Below are 15,467 nucleotides of genomic sequence, written 5' to 3' on the forward strand. Positions count from 1 at the left end.
TGACCCCGGCAGATGCATACAACACAAAAATATCCTTCTGAGGAGCATTTCAAGCAACTCTGTTTGGCAGTGAAAAGCTTCTGGAGCAATGCCTGAAGTAAGCATTGTTTGCACAAAGTCGATGATATTTGAGGAGACTGTGTGGCCCTAGTAGTGCTTGGGTTAAAATATGGTATGTAGTATGTGACACACTCCTCATCCTCAGGTACACACTACTCAACATACAGAGTGTCTCTTGTGGTGAGCGGAATTCCTATGGCAACATCGTGCTCAACTTTGATCTTATTACAGCAGAATGCCATACAACTGTACAAACAGGTACCATCACCTGTGCCAAAGAAACACGCTACAATATGTCAAATGGGATAACCACTGCGCCTTAGGAGTGCCGGAGCACTGAACAAGTGGCTCACAGGGCGGCTCGAGGGCAGGAGGGTGGGAGGAATCTGTCCACACTTCTTCACTCTCTCCTGTGTGCGGCTGCAGGTTTTGTAGCTGTAAAACCAAGAGATTAAGACACACGTAGACTTGGCTATTCTGAAATGGGACAGGTGAAAAGCAAACATTTGTGATTGTACATTTCTAAAAAAACAATGTCTTCTGAGGTGGCACTCTGTTTTATTACAGCTACACTCCCTCTAAGGCTTTTATCCAGTATGGTGGTATTCACACAGGGGGAGAGGAAGATCTAGTACCATTGTCTTTGTTGCGCCTTTTTACACACTCCAACACGGTATATGAGATACTGCTCGCAAAATGATCACATATTCTTATCAGGGAAATCCTACTTACAAGCCAGACATATTCCTTCATATCTTAGACGTTCTGGCTCAACAAACCCAAGCCAACTCAACCCCCAAAACAACTCAGCATGTCTAGTGTATCACATAAACACTTCTCTATGGCTGGCAAAACATATAATTTCATAGAAGGTATTTGGCAGAACTACCTTTGCATTTAGGACTGTATAATTTAAATGACAAAATGTAATCTATAATTTACCCTGCAGACTCTACTGCAGTCCCAAGATGCAGGTAGCAGCCTTCATTACCTTCTTGACCAGTGGTGTTGGAGTTGCGTCAAAAAGCCTGGTGCACAACTAAAAAAAAAAAACAGATTTGTTTTATTGTTAAGTAAACAAAAACCTTGTAAGGCTCATAACAAATAGAACATAATAATACAAAATAGAAAATATAGAAAATCGAACATAATAAATAGAACATAAATGGAATAAAGGCAAAAACATATAAATCATCTTAATTTTATCCCTTCTGCTCCTCATATCTTCTCCAAGAGAAATTCACCATCAGGACCTCTTGTTCAGATTGTACACCCTCCAGTCCTCTCCTCCCTCACACATACTGAGAGCTAGCCTGCTCTGCAATATCCCATCACACTGTGCTGTTCTTCCACACAAAGCTAGGATTTGTATCTTTCTTGCTCTGTTTATTACACCTGTGCATCTTATTTGTGCCAAAACCCTTGTATTCCCCTGTCCGGACTCAGTCCTGGAGAGGCTGAGAGAGTTCTGCAACGTACCCTGGTCTGCTCACACACTGCGCAGTGTTTTGACAATGGTATCCAGTCCGTTTGGATAAAGGCGCCAGCCAAATAAATAAGGAATATGTATTCCAGCAGGCACTGCAACTGGTGTCAGCTTCACAGTGTTAGAGTTTAGCATCCTTTCCCCCAGGGAGCCCTCCGAATTCCCGAGTCCTAATTTGATTGCTGTATTAATCCCAGTTGTTAAGAATCAGTGTTGATTTAAAAGCCTAGAGCTTCAGACGCTCGGGGCTCAGCATTAGGACACGGATGTCCATAGGCCCGCGGGGTCATCTGAGGGCACAGGCCTTGCCAGAGGCATCACGCCCCCCGAGCCCGGGGGTCTGGAGGACCGGGCCCCCCATGTTCTTGGACTGTTCCTGATTTCCCTGTGTCTGTCTGGCTGGATGGATCACCCGGTTTAGGATTATGGGACTGCGCCCTGACTTACCCCCATGGATTCGCTTGTACCTGGATGCCTTGTTTTCCCCTGTTCATCGGCGCACCTGCTGTCACTGAGCACTATCTTCCCAAATAAACCCCTGGGTGTTTTCCCTCATGTCCGCCTCCTATTTGCCTTGGGTCACACCCCACAACATGAGGCCTAATCACCTACCCTCTGCGGAAGACCGGGGCCCATTCGTGACACACAGGTGTTCAGGAATTTAAGGACATTTTTCAAAGCCTTTGTCTTTTGTGTCATGCATGTATTCTACCTTGTCTTTGTCCTGTGTTTTTTTAAGGGGACTTGACACAAGTATCAAGAAACCCCAAGGGCACTGAGAAAGTCAACCAAGAGGACTTCTTCAGTACTGACAGCAAAACATGTGGCAGAAAGCACAAGAGGAAACTACGTGGTCGTGCCTTTAAAACCAACAATGGGAGGCTCTTCTTTACTTAAAGAGTGGTGGGAGCGTGGAACAGGCTGCCCAGCAGTGCGGTCGAACCCGAACCTGGGATCAATGACCTGCTCACTATCAGACAGGCTGGGATGGGGAAAATGGTCTCCTCTCATTGATAGCCTTTCTTCTGTTCCTGCGTGCACAGGATTTGATTCAAAATGATTTCATTTCTCTCTTCTGTGGCTGCGAGCTGTCTTGCTGGGGTGGGGGGAGGTTGTTTTTCTCTTTTGAAAGCTTCTGAAAATCAAACTACTTGTAACAACGTTAATGTCCTCAAGAGCATGTTTGTTTTCCTCAGCTCAGTCAAGAAAATTAGGAAAGCATAACTAACCCATGTTTATGGCATTTAAGAGAAATATTAAAAGATCAATTTTGCTCACAATGTTCCCATTCATTCGCCGTCCCCTTGCCATTGTTTTCGGAGCGACTTGTATCATAAAACAGCAACATGGAACACATAAAAGCAAAAACCAATGACTTATATTCTCTTTAACCTAAAACAACCAAATCTACTATTATGGTTGTGCGGGTGACTTTCTAACTGAGCACTGAAAAACCCACTCGCAGAGAAAACTGCAACAGCATAAAAATACCCAGCATAAAATATCCTGCTAAAATCGTGAAAAAGACCTTCGTGGTATAAGCTCGGTGCGATTGGTACTCCTCCAGATGTAGCGCGCTGTCGTCTGAGCGCTGTTGCGATTGGGCGTCTCCGGCAGGTCGGAGAACAGCGACCCCTGCTGGTGCGCCAGTAAGACCTGCAACAGACCACCTCCATCGAGTGCTCCGAGGCACGCAGTTTTAAATATATATATATAGTACAGTACATTCATGTCTGCTAAAATAATACTTAAAAATGACCAATTAATACTGTCAGCCCCATACAAAATACAGACCGACTGAGTGTTACCACTTACCATGTATTTTGATTGTGAATACAGAAGAAGTAATTGACATAAGCAGTATACATTTTATTTTATAACAATATGTTAAGCTTTGAAATTTCTAGGAGTGTCGAACACAATTCAATGAAAAAACGTCAGTACTGAGGCAGGTATTTGACCTTTCAGTCTAAACTTTGATAACCTGACAAGGAGAAAAACCGAAAGAAGTGTTTTACAGTTTGACAGCTCTCAGTGCAGAGTGCTAGTCACATCCAGAATGGCTTTCAGCCTCCTGATAAACTCGATGTTATGGACTCGCAGTGTACTGCAATCTTGTGTACTGAACACAGAAAAGTGTTGCTCTTCCTCTCACCACAAGAGGGCGCCTATTAACTATTCTGCCTTCAATAGCTGGGTTCTAGGAACGTCTGAAATGAGTGCAATCAAAGTTGATTAATATTTAACTTGATCATCGTACTGTGAAACCTATCAAAAAAAGTTAAAGAGAACCTAACTTCAAGGTTTATTAACAAAAGGGCTACAGAAGCACTTTGATACTTAGTAATTGAACATGGCTGACTCTTTGGCCTGAGTGTTTTTGACAGTAAAGTCTATACTTTACTGTCAAAAAGACTCAGGGCAAAGAGTCATGCAAAGAGGGTTGGCTCTTATACAACAATTAATTTGTGATTATTGAATAGAGAGTATATCTGTATAGGAACATCTGTATTTCTGCAATGTATCTGCATATTAAGGCAGAGATGGGTGAAGTGTCAATTATACTCTGCTGCTTTCTTAGCTCTGTATTAGAGCTTAATACAGTGAAAGTAGAAGATATATAAAATGGGAAAATGTCAAGATATCCAATAAGAACAATTACAGCAAAGCACGTTATATACTGTACATCCACACAGATCTCTTAGTTTCTAAATGATGCTTAGCTGGGCAGCGTATTCATTTAGGGGAAAGAGAATGGAAAGAAAACACCATTGTTATATTTTCAGATGCATTTCTTTCAGAAAGGAATTGTGAATGCGTGCCACAAGAGATGAAGCACCCAGAGTATCTTTCAATTTCATACAGATGTTCTGAGGCCATACAGCAAACATGAAACAGAAATACCTGAAAATTAAACCATATTCTATCAGAAGAGCACTTGTGTACCCATTATTCATTAACAAAGGTTAGGGGAGAGTGCATATGTGTGTACAATACTAAGACACTAGGACAGTCTAATGCTACATAGGCCAGTAATTGATGTATAAGGACATCACTTTATTAACCCTTCACAATTTCTTGCATTAGGAATTGTCTTTTCGCATACCCCAGCTTGCTCTCCATGGGACACACAGACAGGGAGAGAAGCTGGGAGTCAGAGCACAGGGTCAGCCATTGTACGGCACCCCTGGAGCAGCTGGGGTGAAGGGCCTTGCTCAGGGGCTCAACAGAGTAGGATTCCTCTGCCAGCTGAGGGATTTGAACCGGCAACCTTCCAGCCACAGGCGCAGATCCTGAGCCACTGCTCCGCCTATATATATATTCACATATATATACCCAATATATATTCACCCCAATGTATATTCACATCCATACATGTGCATTAAATTCCAAAGGAAATGAAAGCTTTGTAGTTTGAAGTCATTACAAAGTTCTGCAGGTTTCCCTACTCACAGCAGTCTTGCACTGATTTCACAATTCTTTAGTGCCTAACTCCTTAAAGTGATGTAAGTGTGAGCTGAAATGTCTCTTCCAGTGATTTTCTTGGCACTCATCTGGATATCAGAACATTTCCTCTTCTTAGTCACAGCCCTTTCCTTGCCTGATCAGCTCGGGCTGGTCCGGTGATATCAGCATTCGATCGGAGGTGAAAATCCCATTTAAGACACGGAATTACAAGAAGTGGTCGAAATGACAGTTGATCCAAGCCAAGCTTTTATCGGTTCTCTGACATCTCAGCACCCAGGCTCTCCGCAACTTCACAGCCATCACCACCACATCACACTTTCATCACAAGTCCAAAAGAAATGCAATGTGATTGTCTGCATCAATGAGCTGTGCTGTCTAATGCAAAGTTGACCTTTGGAGCAGACAGAAACCCAAACCCTAAGTGTCACAGCCTGCAATTGTGAGCCTCAGAAATACGTTTGTGAGATAAACTGAATATCCCAAAGGTACTGTCTATCAGCCTTGGAGGACACACAGTTCCATTTCCAAAAAACATGTACTAAAACACAGTAAAGGAGACTCACAGACATATAAGCACTGACTGCACTGGCTTAAGCAGGGCATTCAGCTGCTGGTTCTGTATCTGCTTTTGCCTCTGTTTTCACCAAGATACAACTGCTTGGAAGGACGAGAAAAAACTCGGATGTGTTTCAGTGCCTTTCAAGAGCAATTTTTTGCTTGTCCTTAATTAACCATACGAGCTGTGGCCCTTAAATCATCCAATTGAAAGCGAGAGCATCAGTTGGCCATCGCTAACAGTAATGCTTGCAGTCGGTAATTGCTAGCAATTAATTAATTTCAGATTTATTGCACATTTCTGTTCAGAGTCTATACTAATTCTCTTAGAACTTCCCACTGGTCAGAATGCCATAGCTCAACAGGATCAAGATAGTGAGTGTTCTGTTTTCCCTGTTTTCTCTCTCCACAACACTCAATGTCATGGAACACATGGATTATATTTCCTACTTCTGAATCCCTCCTGGCTATTTCATTCTTCAGGTGTGCCTCATTTAAGAGGAAATTAAAACAAAACAGACATAAAAATGGCAATTTGGCTGACAACTGATTTCTAAGCAGTTTTAAGGGTGAAGTTTTGATGTCTGTGACCTTTGCTTTTCTGCAGAGGATACAGCAAAGCTTCAGAGAGAAATAACAAGAACTCTTGTTATGTGCAATGAAAAGGTCGGCTGTTACCAATCTGTGAGAGGGCACTGGGGGCTGGATTGCAAAAACACTGGATATGGTGATAGCAGCTATCTGCAGCCTCCAGGACTACAACGTGGCCTTGTCTGTGTGCAACATGGGCCCAAAATGACATTGTTTAAATTCAATAGTTTGGGCAAATTCTAATAACCAAGAAACGCACAGATGAATATAAAGCGGTAGTGTACTTAATACTTTGATGTTAACCCACCAGGCAGGGAAAAGAACAAACCTGGCCGAAGTTCAGCGCTGTCACAGTCCTCCTCACTTGTGAGGAATGAACCAGGGAGGCAGCTGCAAGGGTGACACTGGGGTGGAGGGAGGGGAGCTGGGAAAGGTGCAGAGGTGTGGGCAGCCAGTAGAAGTGCAAGATTTGAATTAGGTTAGATTGCTCTCCTCCTGAACTTCTGTTAAACACCACCATTTAATACGTCACTCACCTGAACCAGGTGAACCCATGTCCCTTGGGTTCTTGATGCTAGATTAACCAGGTTGCTAAAAGCCAGCAGGACTGCGGAACCTGCAGGAGTGAATTTGAGCTCCACAGCTTCAGAACGGTCTGTGTGTGGAAGAACACCCATAGAGACATGGCTCAGATATTGCTCTGCAGTGAGAAATGACAACATATGCAGCTTCTTGTTTCATTTGATAACACTTCACCATCTTCTACAACAAAAAGCAAGCTAAACTGTTTCTCTGTTGTTTCTCTGATGTTTCTGTAATTCTGCATTATGAAGTATGTCATACTCCATGTCTTCTTCTACCACATAGTATTTTTTGAAGGATTGCACTTACTGTATCTAAGACATACCCGTACAGAGAAAAATATGCATTTCAGTATTTATTTATACTGAGGATTTATTTTTGTGAGTTTTCAGAAGATGTGCATTTTTTGACAGACATCATTTAATGTACTGTATGTGACAACCGTATATCTTACAGCTACATGAAAAACCCAAAGTCCAAAGGACGTGTAGGAAAATGAGAGATGATGATAGTTTGAGGGCAGGGGCACTCGACAAGGTTGTGATGTTTGATATAATACTGTTGCCAGGCAATGACCTTCTCTTGTTTGTTATTGATTTTACCTAATAGGTTTGCTTCTAACTCCACGAGTAGCAGACGTATTTTATGCCTCACAGCCTAATTATTGTTTAATTTATTCAAAGTAATGTCATTATGATGCCATTATAATTGAAAATATATTATACAATTTAAATTACTAGAGTAATACACAAGAGCACACTGAATACGAATACATAATTTATGTAATCTATCATGCTGCTTATATGAAATGAAATGTTTCCTTTATTTTCTTCTTAATATTGAACTGCTGTGTTGGTTAAAAATACAGAGTTCATCTTTTATTTACAGGTAATTTATTTTTATATATATTCACTGTATCAGAAAGGAAAAAAAGTGTAAATCACGTTTAATGCCAAGATTCTGTGTTTCCATTAATCTAATGTCAGTCACTCAAGAAACTCTTCTATTCAGCAGGGAATTTCCACAGTTTAATTTTGCCAATCTAGGATGCAAAGCTTCTCCCCAAGAAAACAGAATGCCCGCAGACAACAAAGAATGAAAGTTTTTCCCTTTCTTTTATTAATGTATGAACAAACTGCAGATCAAAAAAGAACAAAATCACAGTGCTTTGAATTTTGATTTCACTACAGGGGATACTTCTTCGACATGCTCTGTGGATCTCAGTTTCATCCTGCTTCTTTTATTTTTTAATGGATCTAAGTCTGTTTTAAGATGGGTTTGTATGTAGTTTTCTTAAACAGGCTTTGTGTTTTGAAATGTTTTTTTTGCTCATGTACTGTTGACATGAAACACAGCCGATCACACACACACTCAATCCCAGCCCACACAGCTGAACACCAAAAGAAGCTGATGAAGACAGATGTCCCTTAATCCATTAACTTCTCCTTTCTGCTGAAAGATGCCACAACACAGAGCTAAATTCTCAGTGAACACACACATACAGGGACAATTAAAAGATAACGACTTAACCACTTTAACCAAGAACAGTATGTGTTCCGGGAGGTGGGTTTTAACAACCAGACACAAGGAGACACATAGACAGTCTCTTCAGTCCAGAACTGAACTCAGGAGCAAGAGGATTTCCAGCACCCAGCCCAGAGTCCAGAAGCATTTAGAAATATTGGGAGAAGGGGGGGGGGTCTTATATAATTAAATTTATATAATTCCTTTATATGCTTAATGCTTAAGATAGAAATGCAGATTGAAGGATAAGCACAGTTAAAAATGAAATGGCACAGACCAGAAAAGAGAATGTCTTTTTTCTTTTATTCTGAGCAAATGTTAAAGAGCTGGCTGGGATACCAGGTATGTCCATTTGGGTAGTGTACCTTCTGGCACACCAAACTGTTTGAAAAGTAGTTACAATATTTCTGCATCTTTTATTAGACAACAAAACAGCTGGGACCTCTTTATTTTTAATGTCAGCCAGTATCTCCCAACTATGAATAACCCCCTTCAGACATTGATTAAATGAGGACCATCCCATTTTTTCAGCCAAAACTGACACACCTACAGTTTATGGAGAACAACCATGCAAAACGGTAAATATGAATAGATGAATATATTATTTATAACAACAGCCCATGAGCACTGAAATTACTCAACCTGAATAGGTAAGAACACACACAAAGGCTGGATTTTTAAAAGAATTTAGCACCAGAGGTATAGTTTACTTATGAGCGGGGTTTTTCAATATATTCTGTTTCTGCTACTCAGCCACAAGAAAGCAAGCTTTTAACATCATCTTAAAAAATGATGTTACAAGTATTTCTACATTTATTAAATTGCAGCTAAAGCAGAATTTATCTACATTAGTGTTCCTATTTTTATGTTACGTGCTAATTCATATTTATCTGAATGTGTGATTCAGAGATGTTCAGACCGGTATCTGAACTAAATAAACCAGGAGGCAAGAGAGACCATTGGTTCTGGTGCCACACACAGCTTTGATCCTACTCCTTTTTCATCGACAGGAGGATCTTAATGGATCCTTAAAATAAGCATTTTCTCTCTTTCCTAGCATTAATCCCACATCAGCAGGGTCCGTTTGTCTCCATTTGGTGCTTTGAACCAAATCTTTGAGCTGACGTTGCCATTAAATGTGACTGAGAAATACTCCAACCGGCGCGTCACTCCGCCTGCCGTCGGAGTGGGAGGGGAGGGGAGGAGAACAAAGTAATGTAGCCAATTCATAGAGGGGGATTATTAGGAGGCCATGATTGATAAAGGCCAATGGGAAATTTGGCCAGGACGCCGGGGTTACACCCCTACTGTTTTCGAGAAACACCCTGGGATTTTTAATGACCACAGAGAGTCAGGACCTCGGTTTTACGTCTCAGCCAAAGGATGGCGCTAATTTACAGTATAGTGTCCCCGTCACTATACTGGGGCATTAGGACCCATCTGGACCGCAGGGTGACCTCCCCCTGCTGGTCCCACTAACACCTCTCCTTAGTTTTTCCCAGGAGGTCTCCCATTCAGGTACTGACCAGGCTCAAACCTGCTGAGCTTCAGTGGGTTGCCAGTTGTGAGTTGCAGGGTGATATGGCTGCTGGCCACTATATTTTGATCAAATTCTTAATGCTAGAGAATACCGAACCACAGGAAATACAGGAACACATGGAAAACATGCCCAGAGGCCATAAGCTTAAAGGCCATGCAGTCAATATGATTTGTTGCTTGACAGCAGACCATTGGTGTGTCCCTACAAAAAATGTAAAACAAAGCAATCAGAACAATGCAACTTGGTTTGATGGCTTGAATTATTCAGTACATACCTGTATAAATAATAATCATAAGTGCATAAAACAAGCTGCACAGGCAGGTTGCTGAAGCTTCTTTCAAGAAATAGCTGGACCCTCATATCAATTAGCTAGTAGCAACCAAACATGCTAGATGGGTTTTATATGGGTTCTGGTTTATAACCTTTTTTAAACTCATATATTGGTTTTCCAACATGGTGCTAAACAATATGTTCAATTATGTCTTCTAAGGCTCAAATATGGGACTAATAAATATACTGATGGAAAAAAGAAACAGCATTTTCTGGAATGAGAATACTATAGTTATAGCTTATGTACTTTCACAGAAAGTTTCAATTTGTTTTAAGCCCTCTGGCCAGCAATACAGCTTGTGCACTGAGGCATTGCAACTTGCCAATCACATGAAAGCTCGTTAGGTGCACTTTTACCCAACGATGTCCAGGTGGAACAATGCCTGATCAGGTCACCTTTAAAAAGGCCTTAATTCAAAACTTAGGTCACTGCAAGAAAAAGACCACACTTAGTCAGTTTACTGTGCATCCCATAATGCCTCCAAAGTCACCAGAAGCAAGGGAGAGGGCCAGTGGCATGCTGCAGGCAGGCATGTCATGTGCCAGAGGTGCCAGACACTAGGGAGAAAGCCGCTCCACTGTGTCCAGACTGCAGGGAAGGTTTCAGCACACCAGCAAGACAGATGACTGTCCAAGATCCGGTCGCCCTCGTGTGACAACACCAGAGCATGACCTACACATCAGACTGGTCCATCTGAGAGATCGTTTCAGATCTGCAGCCCTTACTGCTGCTGAAACTGCCGGCAGACACAATGTCCGCATCAGTGACAGCACAGTGAGGCTCCATGCTGCTGGCCTTAGAGCAAGGCGACCTGTCAGAGGCCCTCTGCTCACACCTCCTAGACGTCACACACGACTAGCTTTGGCCAGACAGAGGCTGCGATGGACTCGTCAGCAGTGGCATCAGGTCCTCTTCACGGATGAGTCACTCTTCAGCCTGTTCCACATAGATGGGAGGGCCAGAGTGTGGAGAAGGAGGTGTTGTGTTTCTTTTTTCCCATCAGTATATATTGAAAATCCATCAAGAACATTTCTTCAACTGAAGCTGGTGAAATCTCACATAATGTTCTTGAGATGGCATTCAAAACAGTTTTGTGATTTGGGTGCATCTTTGGGATGGTTCATTCAAACCACCGTCAATTTACTGCAATATTCTTAACTCAAATTGTGTTCCCTGAAGCAGTGTAATTCACGCTAACCCTGCTCTTCTGAATGCATCTCCTGGAGGCAAATTGCAGTAGCTGTGATAGAACTGGAACTAATCTAAAGAACTGAAACATATTTTAAAAAGCCCTTATTTCTGCAGTTTAAGCCCTGAAACAATGTGAAGGTTCTGAGAAAGCCACAAAAATGTATTAATATTTCAAGGAAAGTACTCACTTTTATTTTTATCTGAATCTTAGTGAAATTACTGAAACAGAGCTGTTAATTCCTTCTAATATCTGTCTCCTTATATTAATAAATTATTATACAACCATATCACAATGTTGCATGTCGAAGTAAAACTAAGTTCTCAAGAAATCATAAACATGAGCAATGCATTCACAAAAAGCCAGAAGATGACAGAAAAGATATCAGAATAGATGAAGTTTCTTAAGAACAATTAACAGTGCAGAAAGATTAATTTTGTGTCTATGTGTAGGTTTTAAAAAAAAATAAAACAACTGGTTCTGGTAAAGGGACTGGTAAGTGATAGTTATAAAGTAACAGGGTATGTGCACGTGTATTTCTAAATCTGTGAACAAGCAGGATACAGACATGCTGGGACACATGCTCTGTATTGATTTGAAAAACATGCTTGAGTTAAGCCAGCAGAGTACAGATGCCCTGAGATACACGCTCCGAATTGATCCGAACAATATGCTTGAGTTAAGCCAACACTGAGATTGACTGCAGATTGCACATTCAAAGTAAACACATAGAACTGAAATGCGTCAGCAGCACAGCACACTCACACCCAACGCTGGCACCAGAGATGTTCTTTTCCTTCATCTTCAAACTGTACCCAATCCTTAAGCTTTAAGAAGAAACCCAGGAGCAGTGAGAAATGAGGAGAATTGATCTGGATGGGTAAAAACCACTGGATGTGATACAACGGGAAGGGCAAAGTTCATGAGCCTGACGGCAATGCGATGAAAGTTATTCAATGGAATCGTTCATCTATGCCATACTGTGATACGACTGCAGAGACATAGTATAGCTCATTTTTCATCAAGAATGAAAGACTGAAAATGGATGAACATATAGTGCAGTGAAATAAAAAAAGCATGGAAGTTAAAAACCTTTGTTCAATAGGGACATCATAAAAGAGTTGAATGCTTCGTGAATATCAATACGTGGTGGTTTGGTTTAACTCATGTGGTTAATGGGCAGCCTCCTGCCACAAGACGAGGAGACTCGAACCCCATTCAGACTCAGTGAGCCAAGGTATAACAAACAGTTCTTTCCGGACCCTATGCGGACGACACAATCCGAAGAAGTGGGGAAACACTAGGAAAACGTCATGCAGGAATACGGGGCTGAAAATAGGGGGGCGTGTCCAAAGTGCGCTGGTGCACGGGGGAGGTGTGGCCGAGGCAAACAATCCAAAAGTAATCCATGGAGGGAATCCAAAACACAAGAATAAGTCCATAGCCAGGTGATCCATCCAAACAGGAATTAAAAACACGAACCGGGTCGGAACCGGCGGACAAGGAACAGGAACAGAGATTAAAACCTTAAGGCGCTTCTAGGTCCCGGACTCGCACGGTGCAGAAACCAGATGCAGAGCCAGGATGAGCGTCAGCGCCTGGCTTTTAAGGTGGGCTGGGAAAAGGGATCAGGTGCACAGAATTAAGTCTAAAGTGAAGGGCTGGAGCACCCTTAAGTAGAGGGGACTATAATCGTGACACAAGGGGCAGCTGCACAGCCGAGATGGGCTGGAGAACGAATATGAAGGGAGGTGTTTGCATTCGAAATACAGTACTCAGCTAATTTCACAATGATTTGGACTAGGTACCGCTGTGCGAGACTGATTTTTGTGTTGTTATCCCTCCTGAACTCCAGTTAATAACTTCCATTTATTTTTTCCTTACACACCCCAATTCCCATCTTGCTTCAGTGGAGCTGTGTTTGTTGCCTTCCATTGTCTAAAACCTCCAAAAGCCTTGTACAAGGGACCCATGAGCTTTTGATTCATGCCGCCATTTGCCTTGTTTGGTTCATGCTGGGTCAAGTCAGATGAAACCTCTGCCATCTCTAGAAGTGCAATCCTCAAGGCTTCAGTGTCACTGCCTTTCGTGAGCACTGCGCTCTGGCGACTGCCCTGGAGGGCTCCACTGCATCATCCACAGGACTTGATTAAGAAGCGTGGAAAACCACAAAGGGTCGCTTGTCAGCTCAGATGGGTTCGTTGCTGATTAGTGCATTCCACAGTAGATCTCCCAGCCCTTGCCCCTTCTCTTACACTCTTACACTTACCTACTTCTTCACACTCCCCTGCTTTAACTTTCATTTAATCATAAACCTCAAAACAAATATGCATTGATTGCAGAACAGATGAGTTCATTGAGTTTTATTTTTGGGTTTAATCATCTGTTTGCTTTGAATGGTTAAACATATCTTCATGATTCTCACAGTTTGTTCTTTACACAATGTGTTCTATTACATTTTCCGTAATTGTACCATTGTAGTCAGTGTTGCAGTCTACACTAGCAGTGTGCGCAATGCGACAGCAACTGTCCCCATTTTCTCCTGCTTCAAGTCTATTTTTAAGGTACTTTGTGTTCTGCACAGAGGAGCATGGAAAGTCTAGAACCGAGGGAGGCAAGCTCCAGCACAAATTAAGCACTGGTTAAAATATTTCCTCATCTCAAACAGCTTTGTAATAATTTCACATAATCGACTTGAAAGCCTCAACACGTTTTTAGTGCATTTTTTTATAACAACACACTTTTTGTAGTTAACAGTTTGCATTGCACAGCAGAGAGTGAGGATTTATATCCTGTTCGAGTTGTTTAATGCTTCAAGTCTATTTTTAAGTCTACGCAACAAACGCCAAAAATAATGATTCACGGTGTGCTTATGATACCGTGTACTTGGAATTTCAGAACGCTTTTGATAAAGATCCTCACAAAAGATTAATTTGTAAATACAGACAGAAGGCAATCAGGGAAACGTGCTTGGATTGCTAATTGGTTAATCAAAAACAAGAGTACTGTAGAAATCAGGAGTAATAATGAATGGAGTTCCTCAGGGATCTGTACTAGGATCCTCAGAGATCTGTACTGGGACCACTGCTCTTCCTAGTTTGTATCAATGATCTATACTTTGGTACAGCTGGTCAACTACTCAAGTTTGCAGATAATACCAAGTTTGAGTGATTAGGTACCACTATCGAAGCAGCAAATGAAATTCAAAAAGATCTGGATATAATTCGAGACTGGTCAAACATGTGATAGATTATGTTTCATGTAGACAAGTGCAGGAATTTGCATACAGGCAGTAAAAACATAAACTAGAAACAGAAAATGGGAACCACGAAGCTTTAAGAAGCTGCTTACGAAAAAGACGTAGGTGTGAATGCTGACACATTTACAGCTTCTAGACAATTTTATGGATCAATAAAAAATATAAACAAGATTATCCAGCAATAACATTCATGGCTTCTTTCAAGAAACGGCTGGATGAGATCCGTTAGCTATCTACTAACTACCAAAATGGCAAGATGGGCAGACTGACCTCTTCTTGTTTGTACTGTAACTGTCCTTGTTCTCAGCCTGCTTTGTTGAGGAAATGTAACCGGCTTAAGAAATCTTTGATCTTTTCCAACTCTGCACAAGGCTCAGAAGTAAAGGATTGTAAGAAGACATCTTGAAAAACCTCATTAGCCTACTCAGAGTTAAAAACGTACATCGTTCTTGATCATTTCAATATAAGATAATTAATTTAATCTTAGTTATGGTTCAAGTGACCTAAACGAGCAGTAAACATTCTTAGCAGGCTTGTCTTACATACTAGGAATCTCACTCAATAACTGAGAGCTTTATAAAGCAGCTAAAGGTCTAGTCTTTCTCTTTGGAAGTTATGTTTTTTTTTCTTTTACCAGCTGCTAATTGCAATTGTGAGATCCTGTGGTTGTATTTTTGGTTAGTATAGGAAGAACTAGTATTAAGGCCTTTTGTAATTTTCCATAATGAAGAAGGTTCATTTCAAGACTGTTGTTAATCACTTAATCTTTCGTGTCCCCAGAGGGAATCTTTAAACTGAAGCCTGGCAGACTCGACCATGGAGTCAGAAAATGGAAAATGTGTGACAGGAAGCAATTCTCACATCGTTAAGACCACATTTCAG

This window comes from Lepisosteus oculatus, chromosome 17 (assembly GCF_040954835.1).
Source record: "Lepisosteus oculatus isolate fLepOcu1 chromosome 17, fLepOcu1.hap2, whole genome shotgun sequence".
Classification (NCBI taxonomy): Eukaryota; Metazoa; Chordata; class Actinopteri; order Semionotiformes; family Lepisosteidae; genus Lepisosteus; species Lepisosteus oculatus.